This window comes from Humulus lupulus, chromosome 5, assembly GCF_963169125.1.
Source record: "Humulus lupulus chromosome 5, drHumLupu1.1, whole genome shotgun sequence".
Lineage (NCBI taxonomy): Eukaryota > Viridiplantae > Streptophyta > Magnoliopsida > Rosales > Cannabaceae > Humulus > Humulus lupulus.
In genome coordinates, this window is record NC_084797.1 from 28,783,019 (window position 1) to 28,792,582 (window position 9,564).

Consider the following 9,564-nt stretch of genomic DNA (forward strand, 5'->3'; position numbering starts at 1 on the left):
ATTTGAGGTCGAACAAATAGTTAACCTCATGAGGAGTTAGCACGGGCCATTTTTTTAGACTGTAAAGGATATAGAGTGTAGCAAGCATTCTATACCCATTGGGAGTTATTTGAAATCGGGCAACTCTAAAATAGTTGGCCACCCCTTGGAAGAGTGAATGAAGAGGCAAGGTAGCCCCTGCCTCAATATGGTACCTCAACCAGGCGCTGAAGGTGCTCCGGGCAGGTTCACCCATTGATCTTGGTTGGGTCGAACTAATTTACCCCCGTGAGTCCATATTTCTTGATGTAGTTGGCGATCATCCTGATCGTCACTCGGCTCTCACGTACTACATACCACACAACATCTGGTTGAATGGAATTTCGGGGCTGAGCGTGAGTTTGGATATTGGGGTCAGGAATATTTTTTGCTTGACCACTGGTCGAGGGAATTTCAGCCCGAGGAGTAGGCTGATTTGAAGGATTGGGAGTTTTCTTTTTTGGGGCTGTAGTTTTAGCTCGAGCCATATTTTGAATAAGGACAGATGGAGTGTTTAGAGTGGCACGAGAAAAAGGGAATGTTAGGTATTAGCGATGATGGTTGCTCCTCGTCCTCAAGCAGCTGAGCCAATAAGTCATCGTAGATGGGTCTTTCTCCTCCCCACAAATCTTGCATGAAAGCTACGAACAGAGAAAGGAGGAGATAAGATGCACAGCTTGAAAGCTTATGTTGAAGGTTAGAATAACGTTGCTCACGTATACGACCAGCAACATTCTAACATAACCACTAAGTTCTATACGAGCAGTTTGAAAAATAGATTGAAAAGTGGAAGTAAAAAGGTTTTTGAGAAAAAGCTTTTTCGACTCCGAAGGGGCGGGAAAAACCCAGTTTTTCACCTAGCTTAAAAATCGAATTTTTAGCCCTAAATCTACAATCTTGACTACCAAACTGGCTCCTAACTCATACGAAACAATATTTCACTACCCTATTAATCATCTGTCAACATACAAACAATCCCCATATATTTTCGGCAAAGAACATGACGGGGTTCAGAAATAAAAACACGCATAAGGCAGTTTTGAATAGAAACTAAAAGGACAAGAAATTTCGTAAAACTTACTCAGGTAAAGATTGAAGTCCAAAGATGAGAGCTATCGGGCGTCTGAGTATAGATGTCTGAAAGTTTCTGGGCTCTGGGGCGTGAGTTCTTCAGCGTTCTTCAAGAAGGCAAAGGCAAGTAAAAGGTAAAAATGGTAACTTGAGGATTATTTATGAAGACCAAGGCACGTTAAAAGAGGCAATCATGAGTTACTTTTTTCTAAGTATGGGGAAGTGGAATGGCCATCAGACACACTCTAGGGAAACTGAAAGGACCTGATTAGACATGATTGGTCATGTTTTTCGAGAAGGCATGGGCGGTTCTGATAGATTTAGTGGGGCATACGAAAGGTTAGTTTCCTAAGTTTACTTATTGCTGGTCGCAATAAATAAACTTGGGGGGTAAATGTTTACCCAAAAAAGGTCACTGATGACGTGGCAAAGATTGCTTACACATAGATTGACACGTGGCAGAATTAAAAGGCAGAGGTGCTGTTCGGCTATCGACCAGAAGCGCGCCTCCTTGTCAGAGTTAATTTTTGTCGCGACCAGGCTGGTTGTGAAGCCCGATTTATTTCCTTCTTAAGTTGTAACCTAATATTAACTGCATTTGAATATTTCTTCATAATTATCCTTGATACACGGTCATTGAGGGTAAGATAAGACACGTTATCATATGTAACCATCCTTGAGCCTATAAATATGCATGAAATAGCTCAAGGAAGGGACTTTTGGATTCATTCTAGATTTTTTGCTTAAAATTGAGAGAAAATGAGCTAAGGTGAGTTGTTACCATCTGATTGTATTATGCCTAAGGTCCGTGAAACTCAAGAACCCTAGTTCTTTGATCACAACTTTAGGATTCTACAATAACAATATCATAAAGTGGACGTAGGTCATTACCAATCATTGGGGCCAAACCACTATAATTCCTAGTGTTTTTTCCTTTCCATTAGATTATCTTTTCAATCGTCGTGCTATTTCCTGTCGTATATTTGACTTCGCGTCGTTCGCTAATTTTAGGGTCAACAACGTTGAATAGTGTTAATAGGCTGCAGACCCAAAATGTATAAACAATGTTATTTTTTTTACCTTTGATGGCTGATTTTGGTTACCTGGTGTGTTTCATTTGGTTTAAAAACTAGTTTGGCGAGGGAAATTTCACAAATAATACTTAATAATGCCTAATATTACTAAAAAATACTGGCACTATTAATCTTTTCAATTTGAAACTAAACATTCCTCTCATACCCAAAATACCCCTCCCATTATATCAAAAATCCTAAAACCTTATCTTCCTCTCTCTTCCCTCTCTCTCTTTCATTCTCACAAAATCATCCCTGAAACCTATTTGTATGATTTTCTTGTCAAAATCGTTGTTAGCCATCTCCATTGTCTCAGTGAAGTCGTAAATATCAAAGGCAACTTCTATTTTGAGGGTTTTTGAAGGAGAAAAACCATGGGTAATAAGATTGAACATTTTATGTGTTGGGTATTATTTGTTTACATTTTTTGGCTATTTTGATAAGATCAGAGCCTATATTGGTGTGTTTTTTGGGTTTTTTAGAGAGATTCCGCGATCTGCGTTTTTCTAGGTTTTCTATAACTTTTTTGCTCGATAGGAGATCGATAACGGTTCGATATGAGCTCGATAGTATGTAGAAGAAGGTCTTTTATGAGCTCGATGTTGCTCGATACAGTTTGATTATAGCTCAATAGGTTTAGGTTTTGTTGCTCGATGGCAACTTGATAAGGGTTCGATTGGACCCTAGAATATTTAGTGTAGTTGTTTTCTCGATATGTGCTCGATAGGGTTCGATGAAGGTTTTGGTTAAATTTTATGTTCGGTTTATGAAATGGTAGCTCGATACTAACTTGATAAGAGCTTGATTATGGGCTCGATTCTAACTCGATAAAGTTCGATGATAGCTCGATAAAGCTCGATAATTTTCTTTTTCATGAATTTCTGAAAAAAATAATAGTTTTCTTGACAATTTCAATGTTTTTTTTTCCAACATAGGTTCTATTGTCTACGTTTTTGTATCCTACAATGGTGTTTGGGAATTACAAGGGAATAAGTGGATTTTCAAGGACCCTCAATGCATGGTGATACCAATGGAGGATACCGTAATGTACTTGAAACTTCTTGACATATTGCACAAGGAACTTAAAGTTGATAAACAGATGTATGGGGTGAAATTGGAGGTTCCTTACACATGCGGCGACCAATCGTTTATACACGTTCATGTTGAAAGTGATCTTGGTGTTCGTTCATTCCTAGGAGTAACATCTAAAGAAAGGTTGGCCTTGTGTGTCATTCCTGTTAAAAAGATTGTCATTGCAGACCCATATTCCACTCCTGGACCTGAAGGAGCAACCAGTACTTTAGGATGTCCTATTGGTGACCTGAGGGACAACCAGTATGAGTACAACCCCTATGTGAATGACGATCCAGTAGCTGAACATTTGCAAGTAGAACAAGCACAAGAACAATCAGTACGTCATATTGCACGGGTGAACCCACCAAGTCAAGGATGTCAAACACCAAGCACCAGCTCTAGTTGCCTTGGTGGAACAGAATATAACTATACTGGGAACATTCCAATATGTTCAACAGAAGATCACATAAAATGGAGTGCTCCCATGTTTACAAAAGAAGATATCATGGCTTCTAGTCGTTCTGAATCACCCTCATCCGGTGTAGTGTTGGGGGAATTACATCTTGGGAAGACTTTTGAGAACAAGATGGAATTGAAAACCAAAGCGGCTCTCTTCGCAATGAAGAATAATTTTGTGTTTATGGTTAAGAAGTCCGGTACTGATGTGTTGTATATCACCTGCAAGGATCCTGATTGTGGTTGGAGAATAAGAGGGAAAAAAGTAGCGCGATCGGAGATGTTTAAGATCACTGTTTATAATAGTGTACATACTTGCTCACTAGAATTGTGACAAAAAGACCACCGTCAAGCAGCACCTTCTGTCATTGGGCACCTTATCAAGAACAAATATGCTACTGATGGCACTAACTACCCACCAAACAACATAAAGGAGGATGTGAAGAATAATTTTGGGATCGATATGAGTTATATGAAGGCTTGGAGATGCAGAGAGAAGGCACTCGGTTATGTCAGGGGGACACCTGAAGAATCGTACTCCAAGTTACCTTCTTACTTGTACATGCTGCAACAAAAGAATCCAGGCACAATAACTGATTTTGTCACAGATGACGGTCAATTTCTTTACTGTTTCTTTTCACTCAGAGTTTGTAGAAGGGGATTTACATCATGTCATCTTGTTATATGTGTGGACGACACTTTCTTGAAGTCAAGGTACGGTGGCCACATGTTGTGTGATGTCGCATTGGATGCGAATGACCACATTTATCCTATTGCGTTTGTGATTATTGACAGTGAGAATCATGCTTCTTGGAAGTATTTCATGATGAAATTGAAGGAATCCATTGGAGTTGTTGATAATCTGTCTTTTGTATCAGACAGGCATGCTAGCATTATTCATGCTCTTGAGTTAGTCTTCCCTGATGCCTACCACGGCGCATGCTACCATCACATAAGTATGAATGTAATCGCTAAGTTCAAAACCAATCACTGTCACAAGGAGGTGTGGAATGCGGCATATGCATTTCAGAAGTCAAAATTTCACAGGTTCTTCAACAATATAAAGCAAATGGATCCTACCATAGCTCAATATCTCGAGGGTGATGGCTTCGATAAGTGGACTCGTGCTTACTTTCTTGGGAATCGATACAATGTAATGACAAGCAACTACGCTGAAAGTTTCAACAACAAAACTAGAGATGCAAGAACCTTCCCAGTCACTACTTTTGTGGAATTCATTCGTTTCACAATTCAGTCATGGTTTCCTGCACGTCGTGAGGAGGTAGAGAAGTGCACATCCAAATTAGCCACAATATATGAGAAAGATGTCTCAGGCATTGCGGATGATGCAAAGTACTTGAAAGTCCATCCTCTTGGACAGTTTTAATTTCATGTGGTAGACCTAGAAGGTGATGGTGAGGTGAATTTGATGACCAAATCATGATCCTGTGGCCAGTTTCAAATAATGGGTTACCCTTGTGTTCATGGTGTGGCTGCGGCCATCTTGTGCGGTGTCAACATTTACTCACTGTGTTCATCATATTACATTACTGAGATATAGAGGGAGTCTTACAAAGAAACAATTTATCCAACTGGAAACGAGGATGATTGGGAAGTTCCCGAGAACATAGAGAAAATGAAAGTTGGGGTTCCCGTTGAAAAACAACCAGTTGGTCGACCGAAGAAGAATAAGGTGGGAAGAAGGAAGACAAACCGCTACCCATTGAGTGGCGAAATCATTCGCAAAGAGCGCAAGTGTAGCATGTGTCACAACAGGGCTACATGCAAAGCTAGACTATAAACTCTTTTTTCCCATCTGGACTTGTTGTATTAATAACCTAGCTTGTTTTCCCTTCTTTTTTATTTGATTTTTCTTAAAAGTTATGTTAAGCTTGATGTAAACTCGATATGAACTCGATAATATGTATGTTAGCTTCTAAATTGACTTCAAATCGTAGCTCGATAATGATTCGATAGTAGCTCGATATCACTCAATGGTAGTTCGATAACGGTTCGATATGGCTCGATATTAGTTCGATAACAGTTATATAATGGATATGAAAATGATATTGTTCGATTGAAGCTCGATATAACTCGATAGTAGTTCGATAACGGTTCAATATGGCTCGATATCAATTTGATAACAACTATATAATGGATATGAAAATGATATTTCTCGATTGAAGCTCGGTATAACTCGATAGTAATTCGATAATGGTTCGATATGGCTCGATATTAGTTCGATAACATCTACATAATGGATATGAAAATAATATTGCTCAATAACAATTCGATAACAGTTCGATATAGCTTGATATTAGCTCGATAATAGCCCATGAAAGTTATAAAAAAATGTGAATCAAAAGTTGTACATGTAAAGACCGTGTATATATACAATCATCAAGGTAACAAATTTTGATACCACAAGTCTGTGGTCCACTTGTTTCTGAACACCTCCATATTTTCATCGTAGATAGTTTCCAATGGAAGGCCGACCATTAGATGCTCAATATGCTTGATAGCATACACACCATAATCCCCACTGTAAAAAAAAGGTAAACATTAAGTGTACATTATTATAATTTTAGTTAGAAATAAATTTAGTATGAAGATGATGTTTGTTACCTTCTCTTTGACCGAGTGAGCTCGTGTTTCTGTTTCCGGCGCCATGTGTACTGATGCAGCCTCTTTCCTGTTGATGGAATCTTCAACATCAAGCTATCAGCAAACAGTTTACTCTGCATTAACAGAGAAGGAAGCAAAAAGCACCATGGATTCATAATTTCCTCCAGCTTTGCGTCACTAATCACCGAGTTGTCCAAATCGTAAACAACGAGGGTCCAACTAGAAATGGAAGCCTCAATGGAAAACCAATGTTGTTGTACATAGTTCTAGCACCAATATACATCCTCAAATTGTTAGGGTCATTTTAGGTTTGTTTTAGGGATCGTTTTAGGTTGTGTTTTAGTTATTTAGGATTGTTTAGTGCAGATTTACACTTGTTTTCTTTTTGTTTCAGGTTTTAATGGTCAAGTGCATACTATGGAATGAGATGAGAAGAAACATGTTAAAAATGATGAATAAGATGGATTTAGTATTGATTGTGGAGTTTCAAGGCATTATGTGTGGAAGATACTACATTAAAGAGGCTCAACACACGTTGTTTATGTTCTATAACGCAAGTCTGAGCCTTTATGCCACATTTTGACAAGGATTTAATCACTTTCTGGAAACATGTCTAGAAAGAGAAGTTGTAGATATTTCTCTTAGCTTTCCACATATTTTTTAATCATTCAATTCAGAGTTATATTGAAGGAGTTATGATCAAAATACGATGATCTGACGCTGCAACCTGTTCAAAATGAGTCAGTTTTATTCTGTGCAAAGTAGCGCCCTAGCGCTACAAACCAGCGCCCCAGCGCTACCGAGAAACAGAGAGCATATTTTGATGTGGGTTATAGCGCCTAGGCGCTACGTTTCAGCGCCCCAGCGCCATCAATTTTCCAGAAACATGTTTTGAGACTTATTTACAGCGCCTCAGCGCTATCCCATGGCGCCCCAGTGCTAGGGTCCGTACGGAAACAAAATTTAGGGGAATTTTCAGGGGTAATCTTGTCTTTTCATGCAAAAAGTGAATTAGGGTCTATACAAACTTCTTTATTGACGTTTTTAAGGGGGGAGATCAGATTAAGCAAGGAGGCACTTTTGGGAGTTCTGAACAGAGGGAGACGACGGCGAAGAGTGGAGGACACCATTGGAGGATCCATTCTTGAGTTTTCATCTTCTATCTTTAATATTTTCATGTTTGTAATTGAATTCTATGACTGCTAGAATGAATATTATGGGCTAATTTCTCCTTTAGGGCTATTATGTGAATCTTTGAAAACCCTTTTTATGGATTAATGCAGAATTCATGTTCTTCTTCACCTCTTTCAATTCCTTACAATTTGTGTTATTTGTGCAATTATTGATTGATCACCTCTAATTGCTATTTCATGAATCAAATTGAAATCTAAAAAGTGAAATTTGATATGCTTTGATTGTTTGGATGCAAACTCAATTTAGAACGAAAGTATCTAAGTTGTTTGCTTATTTTTCTGAGTTGCGTGTTTAATGCCTTCTTCATGATTCAACTTTGCCATAGAAATATAGGAAGTTGTCATTTAGATTGAATTTGTAAATCTTAACCAGATTATGAATTGTTTTTGCAACTTGTTCTTGAATAGAGAGAAATGAATATAATTCTTGCATTAGGAAGTAAAAAGGGTGGAAAATAGAGGATCATAATTGTCCTAATTTCATTTTCTCTGTTATTTCGTTAAAATCTTCATTGTGCTTCGTTAGTATTTCTTTTTGTTTGAAATCTCCGAAATTGTTTAATAAAATAGAATTAAAAAAATTGATTGATTGGTAATTGATAAATCAGTCCTTGAGGACGATACTTGGTTTTTACCATATTATTACAAATTGCGACTGTGTGCACTTGCATAGCTTAAAATATCGCAACAAGTTTTTGGCGCCGTTGCCGGGGACTGAAAATAATTATCAATATCAGTCTGATTAATTTTTTATTCTAATTTGATTTTAATTTCTCTTGTTTCTAATCTGTTTAGTTGCTTAATTTGTCTATCTCAGGTGAATTTTGGTATATGCGTGGCAGAAGAGGAGCAGACAAACTTGTTCCTTTGAATCCTGAGATTGAAAAGTCTTGCAAGAAAAACAGAAAGAACAAGAGGGAGGCCCAGAAATCTGTGAAGATGGCACAGAATGATGGGGATGGCAGGAATGTTTTAATTCTTGGAATTGCACAAGGGGGTCAGGCTCAGAACAATGCTGAGAGGAGCCTGAGAGACTATGTACTGCCCACTCTGACGGGAGTACAAAATAGTATACGCCCACCAGTTGTAGAGGCTAACAAATTTGAGATCAAGCCAGCTATTTTACAAATGGTGCAATCCTCTGTTCAATTTAATGGGTTGCCTTCTGAAGATCCTCACACCCATTTGTCTAATTTTTTGGGGCTGTGTGGAACTTTCAGATACAATTGGGTGAGTGATGACGCTATTAAACTTAGGCTCTTCCCATTTTCTCTGAGGGATAGAGCTAAAAGTTGGCTGAACTCTTTGCAACCGAACTCTATATTTACCTGGCAAGATTTGGCTCAGAAGTTTTTATCAAAATTCTTCCCTCCTTCCAAAGCTGCTAAATTGAGGGGAGAGATCAATAATTTTTGTCAGAATGATGGAGAGTCATTGTATGAAGCTTGGGAACGGTTCAAGGAACTCTTGAGAAGATGTCCTCATCATGGAATTGAACAGTGGATGTCAGTACAGAATTTTTACAATGGTTTATGTCCTACAACCAGAACCATTATTGATGCTGCAGCGGGTGGTACTTTTATGAGCAAGAGTGCAACTGGTGCTTATGAGCTACTGGAGGACATGGCCACAAACAATCATCAGTGGTCTGAGGAAAGATCATCAGGGGTCAGAAAGGTAGCTGGGGTGCATGAGCTGGATGCAATCACTGCTCTAACAGCACAAGTAGCCTCCTTGACAAAACAGTTACAACAGAGCACTGTATCTACTAATGCGGTTCAAATGGCAGTTAGGTGTGAAATTTGTGGTGGTTCTCACCCTATCGATCAGTTCCCTATCAGTATGAATAATAACACTCCGATGGATCACGCTCAAGTTCAAGCGGTGGGAAACTTTCAAAGGCCACTCAATAATCCATTCTCCAATACTTACAATCCTGGGTGGCGAAATCACCCCAATTTTTCTTGGAAGAATAATCAGGGCCAGCAACCTCAGTTTCAGGGCCAATTTCATAATAATATGCCTCAGCCACCTATGCATCAAGCCTCTTCATC

At 38.7% G+C, this 9,564-nt stretch overlaps 1 non-coding gene across 1 annotated transcript; it reads right to left on the bottom strand.

Annotated features, from left to right (window-relative positions):
* Positions 1–8,896: 8,896 nt before the first annotated feature.
* LOC133780924 (small nucleolar RNA R71) lies at positions 8,897–9,003 on the bottom strand. Its single transcript, XR_009869730.1, has one exon. It is a non-coding gene; the product is annotated as a small nucleolar RNA R71 (small nucleolar RNA).
* Positions 9,004–9,564: the final 561 nt, after the last annotated feature.